This window comes from Hypanus sabinus, chromosome 15 (assembly GCF_030144855.1).
Source record: "Hypanus sabinus isolate sHypSab1 chromosome 15, sHypSab1.hap1, whole genome shotgun sequence".
In the NCBI taxonomy this organism is placed as follows: Eukaryota; Metazoa; Chordata; class Chondrichthyes; order Myliobatiformes; family Dasyatidae; genus Hypanus; species Hypanus sabinus.
The window spans coordinates 69,005,049-69,021,171 of record NC_082720.1 but is presented as its reverse complement, the minus strand read 5'-3'; positions in this window follow the sequence as shown (position 1 = coordinate 69,021,171).

Genomic DNA, 16,123 nt, shown 5'->3' with positions numbered 1-16,123 from the left:
CAGTAACTCAAAGCAAAACATATGCAGGTACAGACTGTAATAGTGACCATAACCCAGTAATAACCATATAACAATTACAGCACGGAAACAGGCCATCTCAGCCCTTCTAGTCCATGCCGATCGCTTACTCTCCCCTAGTCCCACCTACCTGCACTCAGCCCATAACCCTTCATTCCTTTCCTGTCCATATACCTATCCAATTTTTTTTAAGTGACAAAATCAAACCTGCCTCTACCACTTCTACACAGCTCATTCCACACAGCTACCACTCTCCGAGTAAAGTTCCCCCTAGTGTTACCCCTAAACTTTTGCCCCTTAACTCTCAACTCATGTCCTCTTGTTTGAATCTTCCCCTACTCTCAATGGAAAAAGCCTATCCATGTCAACTCTATCTATCCCCCTCATAATTTCAAATACCTCTATCAAGTTCCCCCTCAACCTTCTACACTCCAAAGAATAAAGACTTAACTTGTTCAACCTTTCTCTGTAACTTAGGTGCTGAAACCCAGGTAACATTCTAGTAAATCTCCTCTGTACTCTATTTTGTGACATCTTTCCTATAATTTGGTGACCAGAACTGTACATAATACTCCAAATTTGGCCTCACCAGTGCCTTGTGCAATTTTAACATTACATCCCAACTCCTATACTCAATGCTCTGATTTATAAAGGCCAGCATACCAAAAGCTTTCTTCACTATCCTATCACGAGATTCCACCATCAGGGAACTATGCACCATTATTCCTAGATCACTCTGTTCTACTACATTCCTCAATGCCCTACCATTTACCATGTAATACGTCATGTAAAAGTAAAACTAAAAAAACTAAAGAAGCAAAAACCTGAACAATCCCTTGCCTACTCGCAATTAATTATAGAAGAAAACTTAAGACAAAAATTTACAATTGAAGTAAAGAAAGAATTTCAAAGTCTAGAAGTAGTATCTGCTGAAGATGATAGCAATCATGTGGAAATGAAGTTTAACTCTCTAAAGGATGCCTTGGTAGAATCAGCACAGTCAGTGATTCCTAAAAAAGAAAAAAGCACGAAGAATAAATGGATGACAGAAGAAATCAAAAATCTAATGGAAGAAAGCAAATCCTACAGAATATAAGTCCTTAGATGAAAAAGTTAAAAGTTTATGTCAAAAAGCCAAAGAAGAATGGTTAAACTAGGAATGTGAGCAACTGGAAAGAATTCCTATTACTGATCCAAAAAGGTTACATCAACAAATCAAGAATATCACTGGTAAAAAGCTCCTCTGTTCTTCAGGTGGATGTTTGAAAGCAAAGGATGATACCATTATCGTGGAAAAAGATGAGATTATGAACAGATGGACTGAGTATATTCAGCAATTGTTTGATGATGATCGAGGTGAAAAACCAGATATTAAGAAGAACATTGAAGGTCCAAGTATTTTAAAATCTGAAGTTTGTAATGCAATAAATAAGATAAGAAAGGAAAGGCAGCAGATCCTGATGAATTAGTAATAGAACAAATTATCACCCTTGAAGATTATGGAATTGAAAAACTTATTAATTTAATCAACTTCATTGGACATTTGATTAGGAAAGAGGAGTTAGAATGCATGGTAATTATGGGAAAGATTGAAGGGAAGAAAGCAAGAGGAAGGCAAAGACAAATGATGATCGAGACAGCAGCCAGAGAACTGGAAATGAATACCAATGAATCGATCCACTTGACCCGAAACAGGAGCGTGTAGGCCATGACAGTCAAAGCTCAAACTGGGCATGGCACCTGATGATGATGATGAATGTAAGGCGAAGGAACACATACCAATCCTCATAGAGGGATCAGAAATGGAGAGAGTGAGCAGTTTCAAGTTCCTGGTGTCAAGATCTCTGAGGACCTAACCTGGTCCAAAAATACCAATGCAGTTATAAAGAAGGCAAGACAGCAACTATACTTCATTAGGAGTTTGAAGAGATTTGTCATGTCAACAAATACACTCAAAAACTTCTATAAATGTAGTGTGGAAAGCATTCTGACAGCATCACTGCCTGGTATGGGGGGGTGGGGTAACTGCACTGAACCGAATGAAGCTGCAAAGAGTTGTAAAAAAGGTAGGAGGCTCCATCTTGGGTACTAGCCAAGACATCTTCAAGGAGTGGGATCTCAGAAAGGCAGTGTTCATTATTAAGGACCTCCAGTGTCCAGGGCATGCCCTTTTCTCACTGTTACCATCAGGTAGGAAGTACAGAAGCCAGAAGGCACACACTCAATGATTCAGGAACAGCTTCTTCCTCTCTGCCATCCATATCATAAATGGACATTGAACCCATGAACACTATCTCACTTTTTTAATATACAATTATTTATGTTTTTGCATGATTTTAATCTATTCAATATACGTATACTGGATTTACTTATTTATTTATTATTTAATTTTATTTTGTTTTTCTTTTTCTATAATATGTATTGCATTGAACTGCTGTTGTTAAGTTAACAAATTTTATGACATATGCCAGTGATAATAAACTGATTTTGATTCTAGTGGATATGGAAAGGATGTTTCCAAACGTAGGAGAGTGTGGATCAGATGGTGTAACTTCAGACTACAAGGACATCTCTTTACAACAGATTTGAGGAGGAATTTCTTTACCCAGAGGGTGGTGAATCTGTGGAATTTATTATCACAGATGGCTGCAGAGGTCAAGTCCGGAGGTCATATTTAAAGTGGAGATTGAAAGCTCCTGATTAGCCAGGGCATCAGATTTTACAGGGGGAAGGCAGGAGAATGGGGTTGAGAGGGATAATAAATCAGCCATGACTGAATGTCAGAGCTGACTTAATGAGCCAAATGGCCTAATTCTGCTCCTATGTCTTATAGCAGGGTTTCTCAATTAGGGTTCTGTGAGAGGTCACAATTTTTTAAAAAACATCGCTTTTTGAACTTAATGCTACGCGTGATGCTAACAGGCGCAGTGGTGGGCGGTGACTGAGCAGCCCCCTTTGCAATTTCAGCCCAATAAGGCAGTGTGCATTTGGACCATGTTTATTTGGCTGAGTCCATTCTCAGTTTTTGATATGAAATAGGGGAGGCCATTGGTAATTGGGGAGCGTTGTATTGCACAGAGGACGGTAGGCTGTTGAATAGCGTGGAGTGCGTTTTCCAAGCATTGAATGCATTCGCCCAACTTGGGCTGAGACAAAAACCCCTCCCTCCCAAATTACCTCCCCCAACTTCCACTTACACCACTGACTGGCTTATGGGAGCAAACAAACTACCAGTGCAGTAAAAAATTGGAGGGAAATTATCATTGTAAAGGCAGTACAGTGTGGTGATTTTTCAGAGATGTGAGATGGAAGAGGGGGATTCTAGGCTTAGGCATACAGACAATTCTGATAACATTAATGATGAAGAAATACAATCAAAGTCATTTCGCTGCACTAGTGCAACAACAGACACAAGAAAGTCTGTCTTTACAACGGAATTTACTTATCAATGCGTTTTACGTGGACTGGCGATTGAAGTTGTCCTATTCCATTGTGCCTACCCTGTGGCAAACACTGTACAAATGTAGCAATGGCTCAGCAAAATTGAAAAGACACTGAACTACAAATGACACCCTTATGATATGTAAAAGAGCTGGTTATTTTAATTGACTATTGGAATCTCAAAACAAACAGATTAAAGCTTTTGAAAATGAGGTCAGAGTCAATAATAGGACCCAGGAAGCAAGTTATTTAGAAGCTTTTAAGACCAGTTCACTCAAGAATGTTTAAAAAGCTGTATTGAAACCTGGATGAAGAGTACACCAATCTCCTGCTACATACAGAAAATCCAGTAGCTTAGAAGAGGAAGTGTTCTCAGCAGGGTGTTTGAGCTGAAAGGTGAACTGCAGGAGTGCTTTCAAGCAAATAGTAGGCTATATTTTGCTAAGTTCTTTGAAGATGAAGAATGGGTGCAGAAGCTAGCCTACTTCATAGACATTTTTCATTATATGAACCAGCTGAACAAGTCTCTGCAAGGACTTGAAGAAAATGTTTCGACTTCAAGTGATAAGATTCTTTGATTTAAAAGGAAACTGAATCTTTGGAAAAATCATGTTGCAAAAGGAAATCTTGAAATATTTCCACTGCCGCTTGGACTTAAGAGTGCAGAAGAATATCAAAAGGTCTCAAGTGCTATTGAAAACCACCTGGAAGAAATGCAGAACAAAATTGAACCGTATTTCTTCTCTTTCAACACAAGCGTATGACTGGGTGAGAGACACTTTCTCTGAATCTTCTGCTCAGCCTGAGAACTTGACTTTGAGAGAAGAGGAAGAACTAGGTGAGCTGCATTCTGATCATGCTCTCAAGATGGGAATTACTGATCTGCTCCTGGACAAGTTCTGGATTTCTGTGAAAAAAGTGTATCCTGCCATTCATATGAAATAATGAATATTTTGCTACAGTTTTCAACTTCTTACATGTGTGAGCATGCTTTTTCTTGCTTAACAAGCATCAAGAGCAAGGATAAAAATTGTCTCATTTCATTTGAAGGTGAAATCCATGTGTGCTTATCTGAAATTCGACCCAGAATTGGGAAATTTATTATGATTGCCTTACGAGTTTTTAAAACTTACGAAAAGGAAAGAAAAAGATTAATTTCAAGAAAGTTAAGCTAAGGTTGACTCTCTTTTTTTTAGAAAGGTTTGCTAAAAGTTCATTCTCTACTCAAATTAGCACCAGCAATTATTTTTATATTATTATATCTACAACTTACTGATCACGCAAATGTATCATGAGTGCTAGATACAATAATTTTTATGCAGAGGTTCCCTGAGCCCTGAAAATTATTTCAAGGGTTCCTCCAGGGCAAGAAGGTTGAGAAAAGCTGTCTTATAGTCTTAACACCTCCATTTGCTCTTAAAGCACTGAATTTGTTTCATTTAACTGTCCCATTTGGAAATTATTACAAATGCCATTTCTGATTAGATTATTGAAGCAGGTTCAAAAATAACTTTTACTGGGAATAGAGTACATACTGTACTCAAAAGGGAAACATTTTCAATGCTATGGTGAAACAGTAAGAGACTGTTTCAAGGACTTTACATGCTTAATTGCCCACTGAGAAGTTTCCTAATTATTTTTTGTTGAAACACAGATTTCCAAGATGTTTATTCTGTAAATTAAAAAAAAACTCACAATAAGTTCCTGCAGTACATAGAAGCCAGGCAGTGATATTGCTAAAGGGTTGACCGAAGGGTTAACTCTTGTAATCCAGAGGTTAAATTTCTCAAGACAATCTTATCCATTACCAGAGGGTTGTAAACAGGCATCAGTGAATTTCTGATAGTTAGTGGTATTCCCTGGAGTGCAGGAGAATTAGGGGAAATTCGACAGAGGTATACAAAATTATGAGGGGTATATGCAAGCAGGTATTTTCCACTGAGGTTGGGTGAGACTAGATGTGGAAGTCATAGGTTAACGGTGAAAGGTGAAATATTTATTGGAAACGTGAGGGGGTCTTCCTCACTCAGCGTGTGGTGAGAGTGTGAAATAAGCTGCCAGTGGAAGTGGCGGATGCAGGGTTAAACGCCATCACTTAAGAGAAGTTTGGATGGGAGGAGCACGGGGGAGCTATGGTCAATAGAACAAGGCAGAACAACAGTTTAGCACAGACTAGATGGGCTGAAGGGCTTATTTCTGTGCTGTAGTACTGTATGACTCTACAGTTAAGTGAAAGACTGAAATACCCTGGCCTGGTCACAGTCACTTAATGTACTACTCAGAGCACTCTTGGCAAAGACCTGTTAGAACACCCTCCCCCTTGTTTAGTCTTTTTCTGTGACACATATCAAAAATAATCTAACTGTTGATAAAAAATCAAACGAGGCGCAAGCTAGGCCTAAAAGAGTGCATGGTTTGTTTGGATTGCATGGTCTGTTTCTGTGCTGCATAGTCCATGTAATCCTTTGTAATTTAAAAAGGTGACAAGAAAATGAACAATGATTTTAGATGTCATCTGTACGGAGTCTGCAATTCCCTCTGCGACTGTATGGGTTCCCTAAGGGTGTTCTGGTTTTCCTCCCACATTCCAAGACCAGCGGGTTGGTTAACTCTTGGTATAGAGGGGAGGTTGGAATGTGAGAAAGAACAGGGAGATAGGAAGAAGAAGAATACTGGATCAAATAGCCTTCTTCTGTGTCTTAATGAGTACATAACCAAGTCTTTAGGGAAATAAGGGTTAGAGCACCACTATGTTGCAGGAAAGACAGCATTAACACAAACTGGATTCTCCTATTCCACTGAGTTTCATAGAGTCAGGAACCAGTTACTCACATCATCAATCTCCATATTTGTTTAAATAGTTACCAATCTATTTAACTATTTAACTGTTATATGTTTTGATAACCTAATATCAAAACCATAAAAGCTACTTAAAATCAGTCAGTTCATAGTATTACTATGTGGATAAATTTTAACAATACTAACTTAACTCATCTTCTTTGTAAATTTGTTTTTCCTGGTGTTCATTTTTATATATCTTCTGGTGTTCAATCCAGAATGCCCCAATTAAAATGAAGATTTCACCATTCCCACCCAGTGAAAATCCAAAATGAAGCATCTGCTCCACTGTGGCTCTGTTGAGAATGTGAGCAAAACTATGCTACAAATTAAGTGTGATGTAAGTCTGTATTTCATGCTTTTCTTTAGATCTGAATAGGCAAATAAAGGTGTTTCAAATAGATGCATGACATAGAAATATCTAAATGCAGCAATATGTTGCCTGCAGCTTCTTTAATCAAGGGTCAACAAGTGGTCTGTAAGATTAAGAAACTACTTTGAGGCCAAGATGTAGATTGACAATCCAGTGTAGCTTTAAAGGAATGCTGTACTGACAGACATAGTATTTCTTGCATAAGACGTTAAACCAAGGTTCCATTTGTCTCCTCAGATGCAATTTACAGATCGCAAGGCACTACTTTATACTAGGTGGAGGAGTTCACCCTGACATTTTAGACAATACTTATCACACATCCAGTATCATAGCAGCAGATTACTTCATCATTTTTTAAAATTGTTTCCATTGGTAAGTGAAACTAGAAATAGTCAAGTCAAGTCAACTTGTATTGTCATTTCGGCCATAACTGTTGGTACAGTACATAGTAAAAATGAGACAACGATTTTCAGGACCATGGTGTTACACGACACAGTACAAAAAACTAGACTGAACTATGTAATAATAAAAAAAAACAACACAGAAAGCTACACTAGACTACAGACCTACACTGGACTGCATAAAGTGCATAAAAACAGTGCAGGCATTACAATAAATAATAAACAGGACAGTAGGGCAAGGTGTCAGTCCAGGCTTTGGGGATTGAGGAGTCTAATGGCTTGGGGGAAGAAACTGTTACATAGTCTGGTCGTGACAGCCAGAATGCTTCGAAGCCTTTTCCCATACGGCAGGAGGGAGAAGAGATTGTATGAGGGGTGCATGGGGTCCTTCATAATGCTGTTTCTTTTGTGGATGCAGCGTGTAGTGTAAATGTCAGTGATGGCAGGAAGAGAGACCCTGATGATCTTCTCAGCTGACCTCACTATCCACTGCAGGGTCTTGCGATCCAAGATGGTGCAATTTCCGAACCAGGCAGTGATGCAGTTGCTCAGGATGCTCTCAATGAAACCCCTGTAGAGTGTGATGAGGATGGGGGGGGGGGGGGAGAAGGACTTTCCTCAGCCTTTGCAAAATTTAGAGACGCTGCTGGGCTTTCTTTGCTGTGGAGCTGTTGCTGAGGGAGAAGATGAGATTCTCCGTCAGGTGAACACCAAGAAATTTGGTGCTCCTAACAATCTCTACAGAGGAGCCGTCGATGTTCAGTGGGGAGTGGTCGCTCCGTGCCCTCCTGAAGTCAACAACCATCAATAGGGGGCATAATCTCAAGATTCGGGGAAATAGATTTAGGATGGAGTTGAGGAGAAACAGTTTTTTTTCTCAGAGCGTAGTGAGTCTGCATTTCTTTGCAGAGGGAAACAGTCGAGGCTACCTCATTAAATAAATTTAAGGCACAATTTGATAGAATTTGCATAGTAGGCTCAATGGACCAGACAGCCAACTCCTGCTCCAATTTCTTATGCTCTTACGTCTTGAGAAATAACTTCTTTACGCAGAGGGTAGTGTTTGTACCTGAATGAGCTGCCAGAGGAAGTTGTCCAGGTGGGTACAATTGCAACATTTAAGAGACATTTGACAGAAGGGATTTAGAGGTTATGGACTGAATGTGAGCAACAGGGACTAGCAGGGAGGATCCTGTCATACAAACAAGCTGGATGAACTCAGCAGGTCGAGCAGCATCCGTCCGGGGGATCCTGTGGGTGGTGGACCAGTTTGGCCAGAGGGTCTGTTTCTGTGCTGTATTACTTTGACTCTATGTCTCTATCATAACCCAGTGAGAGTGAGACCTTCTTTTGTACAATTTGGCTATTGTGTGTGGTACATAAAGAAATGTTTACTATTTTACTCTCCACAAATACTGCTGAATGTATACCATTTTCCATTCTACCGCAATCAAATGACGAAAAGCATTTTAGATGACTTGAAGTAATGATATGCACTATATGTTTCTTTTTCATTGAGAAATGGTTGATCTGCATCTCTTTCAGAATTTAATTTCCTTACACATGTAGTGAGTTATTTTCTTATAGAATTAGAATTTTGAAACCAGATATGCAAAAAAAAAAACGAGCTGCAGAAACAGCTCAGTGGATCAAGTATCATTTATGGAGGGAAAGGGCCAACTGATTATTTTGGGTTGAGACTGTTCATCTATTATTCGCAACTGTACCTGACTGATGAGACTGTGTATGAAGTACCGTATGGTTTTCATTTTGATACTTAAGGCAGAATAGACTCCAGGACAACACAGGAAGGGCTTTCCAACTTAAGCTCTGGATTGGAAGTTGTCTTCTCAGAAAAAAAATTAATTGATTGGTACTTCACCCTCTATTTAGGTGAATGAGAGAGGATGTTATTGAAACATATAAGATTCTGAGTGTACTTAATCGCTGTTTTTCCTGATGGGGAGATCTCAAGCTAGGGAGAATAATTTCAGAATAAGGGGGGGAGAGGGTAGGCACCACTTAAGCTTACTTGAATAGGAATTTCTTCTCACAGAATGATAGTAGTCTTCGGAATTCTCTCTCTCTCTCAGGGTGTTCTGCGAGTTAAATTATTCAGGACATTCATGGCTGGGAGGAACAAGCTTTTGGACCTAAGTGAAATCAGCGCTATGGAAAGCTGACCACAGAAGTGGAGTTGAGGACAACATCAGAAAAGCCACAATCTTTCAAAATGGTGAAGCAGGCTTGAGAAGCCACATTGCCTATATCCTACTTCTTAAATCAAGATATTAAATTTTCTTTACAATAATCCATTTTTAACATCGTATTTCTGACTATATTGGAGAACAAAACCTTTACCATGCAGTGGAATCGATACCCACCATTCCACCTTCTCTTTTGTAAAGGATGCATTTAGTATTTATTAGTCATATGGAGCACTTTCAAGGACTCTTCATCTCATGTTCTCCATATTTATTGCTTATATATTTACTAGTATTATTTAGTTATTTTTGTATTTGCACAGTTTGGTGTCTTTTGAACACTGGTTGAAAGCCCAATCTGGTGAGAAAAATTCATTTGTTTGGGAATTCATCCTCTACTTAGATGATTGACAGAGGACATTATTGAAATGTACGAAATCCTGAGTGTATTTAATTGCTGTTTTACCTGGTGGGGAAATCTCAAGCTAGGGAGAATAATTTCAGGAGGGGCCTGTTTCTGTGCTGTATTACTCTGTGACTTTATGTCTATCATAACCTTGTGAAAGTGCGGGCTTCTTTCATTGATTCTGGTTATTATTCTGTTACGAGTTTATTGAGTATGTTCACAAGGAAATAAATCTCAGGGTTGTATATGGTGACATGTATGTACTTTGATAATAAATTTATTTTGAATATGAAGCATCTTGGGATGTTTGCTTACATTAGAGATGCTGCGTAGGGATAAATTGCTGCTGGCATTGGAAAATATGGTGAGTCATTCAGTTGGCTGAGCTCATTTTCATTCTCCTAGTCTTTGGTTCCTTTAAACTTTGTCATCTTCATGCTCTTCCCCTGTTGGCCATGTGATCTCAAATGGACTTGGGACAGAGCGTTGTCAAGGCTGCTGACCCACCACGCTGTGCTGGATACCATAGCAAACCTGTAAACAGTGCAGAAAATTGTATTGTTCAGTATTGGTAACGTGCAGGAAAGGAGAGTAAAGTTTTTCTTAGTTGACCAGCAACAACAAAACTGACTGCATAATATAAACAAGGCAGCAACTGCCTGGATTTCATCTTTTGTCATTAATTAAACTTAATTAATTAAACATCCAAGATAGCGGTATGATGCAGTTTGCAGCAGCCACTCTGGAGCTGATATCTGTTATTTGTTAAACGGGGTGCCGTGCACAATCCAAATCTGATGAAAAACAGACGTGGGAGCACAGAGGAACATCTGGAAATCTCCAGAAGGGTGTCAGGTCCGGGTCTCTGCTGAGAAGAACAGGCCCCCAGTCCTCAGGGTTGCGTTGCCAGGGGCCATTGGCGGTAGTGTCATAGTGCGCTCGGCAGAGGATGGTGCTCAGAGAGGCTGTGCCGGAGGGGATGGTCAGCGGCTTGGAGGTTCTACGGACCCAGAGTCCACTGCGGTCGGGGTGCATTCACTGTGTGCTGCGTCTGCGAGGCTCAGTCCGACGCCGTAGAAGCCCATAGCGGGGGTATTCCCTTCTCCCGCCTGCGTGGGATGACGAGTCTATCGGGACCCTGAGGACTTGTGGAAACTGTGTGGTGGTTTCTTTCGAACTTATAGTCTTTTAACATATTTGGACTATTTTTACTGTGCCCATGGTCTGTTTTTTATCAATTATGGTATTATCTGCACTGTCGTAACTATATGTTAAATATAACTGTATGTAACTATGTGGTTTTGTGTAGATCTTGTAGCTCTAGTTTTTGGTTTGTTGGGTGGTAGAGTTGGTCTTCTAACTTGGTGTGTCTGGGTAGTCTTGTTTTGTCTTGTGGATTTGGAGCTCCTTTTTGGGGAACACATTAAGATAGTAGCGCGATATTAATATACACGCTCCAGACACTGGATTTGGGGATTAACAAACATTATGTGGATTTTCTGGTGTAGTCTGTTTTGTTGTGCTTTTGTGATATCACTCTGGAGAATGTTGTCTCGTTTTTTAACTGCATTGCATTTGTGGTTTCTAAATGACAATAAACTGAAACTGAACTGAACTTAAAGATGAACTTCATTGAACACTAATAGGAAGGGTTAAACAGAGAGAAAATGAGTGAAGGAAGAACAAGAGAGATGCAGTCAGTACGTAGGAAATGGATAAATAATTGTTTTCACAAACAAGAGAAAATCAGCAGATGCTGGAAATCCAAGCCACACACACAAAATGCTGGAGTACTCAGCAGGCCAGGCAGCATCTATGGAAAAGAGTATTGTGGACATTTTGGACAGACCTTTCATCATGCCTTTTATTTTTATTGTAAAGAATTTTACTGCTTCAGAGATTTTTCTGCTCATGTAGCAAGAAATTAAGATTTGGCTAATCTAATCAATCTTAATTTATTCAAACAACTTATATAAAATGATGCAGATTCATTGAATTGCAATTTGATATACACTCAGTGTCCACGTTATTAGCTACCTCCTGTACCTAATAAAGTGGCCAAAGTGTATGTTTGTGGTCTTTTGCTGCTGTTACCCATGTACTTTAAGGTTTGATGTGTTGTGCGTTCAGAGATGCTCTGCTGCGCACCACTGTTGTAACGCATGGTCACTGTCACTTTCCTGCCAGCCTGAAGCAGTCCAACCATTCTCCTCCAATCTCTCTCATGAACAAGGTGTTCTTGCCCACAGAAATGCTGTTCACTGTATTTTTTTTTTGTTTTCCCCAACATTCTCTGTAAACTCTAGAGACTTTTGTGCTTGAAAATCCAAGAAAGTCAGCAGTTTATGAGATACTCAAACCACCCCATCTGGCATCAACAATCATTGCGTGGTCAAAATCACTTAGGTCACATTCCTTCCCCATTCTGATGTTTGTCTGTACAACAACAGAACCTTGTGACCATGTCTGCATGCTTTTGTGTATCACGTTGCTGCCATATGATTGGCTGATTAGATGTTTGCATTAACAAGCAGCAGTAAGGTGTAACTAATTAAGTGGCCACTGAGTGTAGATTACAACTGTGTCAGCCTGTATCATAATGAGGCATTTAACTATGATGAAGAGTCTTAACAATTGCCGTCCAGATAGACAGTCGAATCCATGTGGCTACACTCATTTGTGCCATGAGGTAAATGTTTATCAAAGTACTGAATATTGACAGAAATGGTAGGCAGGGAACCTTTAAACAGAGCAAATATATATATATTGACAACCTCATTGATAACAATCATTTTAACAGAACATTATTGAAGTAATGGTCAAATCTATAGAATTACATCATCCTATTCTATTCCACAATAGAGATAAACTTACATTGTTAGTTAATAACACAAGTATTTAAATAAAATATCAGATATCTATCTCATTGTTTACTAGTCCATTATTTCCTACCATCACCTTACCATAAACATGGCCTTCTTCTGATTTTGAGGTTGGCTCCAGATAACAAATACAATGAATATTGATGCCAGTATGACAGGTACAAAAAAGCCAACACTCCCAATCATTGTTACTCTGATAGTTTTCAACCCATAAGTCATCATTCCACTTAGAATATAAATTATGACGACTGTGAAAAAGTACAGTATAAAGTCATTATAAAGCTTTCATGGCACTGGCGGCCCCCAACATATTTTTTGGCTTATGGTGATAAATGAACATTTAATGCAAGAAGTCAAGCAACATCTAGGGCAGGGGTTCCCCACCTGGAGCCCACGGACCCCTTGGTTAATGATAGGAGTCAATGGCATAAAGAAGTTTGGGAACCTGTGATCTAGGGAGATTAATTAACAGATGACGTTTCAGGCCAAGAACTTCCATCAGTACCCTTCATCAGGGTCTCAGCTAAAACATCAACTATTTATTCTGCTCCATAAATGCTGTCTGACCTGCTGAGTTCCTTCAGCATTTTGTCTTCATTGCTCTGGATTTACAACAACTGCAAAAACTGGATATACTGGTTGTTAATGACACGTTTCACTGTATGTTTTTGATGTACATGTATTAACTAATTAAATTGATGATACTTAATAATTTACCAAAATTTTCAGGTTTAATTTTCATGGCACGTTTATTTGAAATGCACACATATTAAAGTAGGTCAAATGGAGTAAATGGCAATGTCAAAATATCCTAAATTTTACTTTAGGTCAAAGGTCAAGTTAGAACAAAATTGTTTAGAGGAGGAGCTGTTGACCAGAAAATTGGCCTGGTTCTATAAGAAAAATTGTCAGGCAAAAACGTCACTGGCACTCATTAAAATGGAGATGATTTGGGTACAGGCAAAGTACATTTGTATGAGGGAAGTCACATACAATGATCTCCAGAAGAGGAAAAGATTTTGAATAAAATGAAGCAGGAAAACAGTTCATATGACCAATGCCAGAGGGGTTTTAGAATTGGGTAGAAATTCTTCCTTACTTAAATTTATGTCACTAAGGCCTTTGGGATTTAATGAGTTTATTGAGGGAATAAGAGTTTAAATTGCAGCGATATTGTCCATAATTATCCAATCATCCTGAGTTCCATGAGTGGTACAAAGGAGAATTCCAAATGTTGCAGTTCATTTCTCAAAATAAGGAGAAAAGATGAATCTGCCTGCTTCTTTCACTGATAACCTTCACTGTTCAACATTCTAGAAACAAGAACACAGGACAAATTAACAGTCTTTGGGTGAGTCATTGGGTAGGAGACAAAAATCATGACTAACTAACATGATGGAATTTTTGTTTAGGTAATACATGAGGACAAAGCAGTTCTTGTGAACCATGTGGACTTCAGATGGATGTTTACAGAAGGATCATGTTAGGCTTGTCTATTATGAAAATGTAAAGCAGCAGAGGTAACATGGTAAGAAATTGCTTTTCTGATAGAAAATAATAGCAAATATTGCATATTGGGAGTAGAGAATGGCTCTGCTGGTAAAGAATGGCATCAAATCAGTAGGAAGATGTTGAATCCTTGTGGGCTGAGTTAAGAAACTGCAAGGGTATAAGGACCATCATGGCAGTTGTATACAGGCCTCCCAACAGTAGCTGTGATGGGGACCACAGATTACAACGGGAAATAGAAAAAGCATGTCAAAAGGGGCAACATTATGATAATCATGGAAGATTAAAACAGGTTGGTAATGGATCTCTCAAGAGTGAATTTGCTTATTGCCCACGAGATGGCTTTTTAGAGCAGTTTGTTTTTGGGCCTACTAGGGGATCAGCTATACTGGATTGAGTGTTATGTAATGAACCGGAGGTAATTAAGGAGCTTAAGGTAAAAGAACCTTTAGGAGGCAGTGATGACAGTATGATTGAGTTCAACTTGAGGTTTGATAGCCAGAAAGTAAAGTCTGACGTAACAATATTTCAACGGAGTAAAGGAAATTTACAGTGGTATGAGGGAGGAGTTGGCCAAAGCAAATCTCCGTCCTTTTTTTAAAAGTGGGGTTACATTAGCCACCCTCCAATCCTCAGGAACTAATCCAGAATCTAAGGAGTTTTGAAAAATTATCACTAATGCATCCACTATTTCTTGGGCTATTTCCTTAAGCACTCTGGGATGCAGACCATCTGGCCCTGTGGATTTATCTGCCTTTAATCCTTTCAATTTACCTAACACCACTTCCCTAATAACATGTATTTCCCTCAGTTCCTCCATCTCACTAGACCCTCGGTCCCTTACTATTTCCGGAAGATTATTTATGTCCTCCTTAGTGAAGACAGAACCAAAGTAGTTATTCAATTGGTCTGCCATGTCTTTGTTCCCTATGATCAATTCAGCTGTTTCTGATTGTAAAGGACCTACATTTGTCTTGACCAATCTTTTTCTTTTCATGTATCTATAAAAGCTTTTACAGTCAGTTTTTATGTTCCCTGCCAGCTTTCTCTCATAATCTTTTTTCCCTTTCCTAATTAAGCCCTTTGTCCTCCTCTGCTGGTCTCTGAATTTCTCCCAGTCCTCAGGTGTGCCGCTTATTTTTTGCTAGTTTATATGTTTCTTCTTTGGACTTGATACTATCCCTAATTTCCCCTGTCAGCCATGGGTGCACTACCTTCCCTGGTTTATTCTTTTGCCAAACTGGGATGAACAATTGTTGTAGTTCATCCGTGCGGTCTTTAAATGCTTGCCATTGCATATCCACCGTCAACCCTTTAAGTATCATTTACCAGTCTATCTTAGCTAATTCATGTCTCATACCTTCAAAGTCACCCTTCTTTAAGTTCAGAACCTTTGTTTCTGAATTAACTATGTCACTCTCCATCTTAATGAAGAATTCCACCATATTATGGTCACTCTTACCCAAGGGGCCTCGCACGACAAGATTGCTAACTAACCCTTCCTCATTGCTCAATACCCAATCTAGAATGGCCTGCTCTCTAGTTGGCTCCTCGGCATGTTGGTTCAGAAAACCATCCCGCATACATTCCAAGAAATCCTCTTCCTCAGCACCCTTACCTTACCTTTCATTTGAAGACACTGAAGGATCAAATAACTTGGGCCAGACTACAGTCAGAATGAGTATCATCATGTTATGTATGAGATGAGTAATATGCCTTGTGAAGTAATAATTTTTGTGACAAATTCTTTTTCCGATAGCTTCATCATGGGCTGGCTCACCATCAAAGACATCTTCAAAAGAACCACCCCATCACCACCCCCCCCCCCCGACCACACCCAGAAGATGCTCTGTTCTCATTACTACTGACAGGAAGGAGGTACAGGAGCCTGAGGAAACATATACAATGTTTTGTGAACTGCTTCTTCCCTCTGTGATCAGATTTCTGAATGGTCCATGAACCCATGAACAATACCTCCCTAATTTTGCTCTCTCTTTGCACTGTTTATTTATTTTTTATATATTTCACACTGTAACTGTAGTATTTGTTTA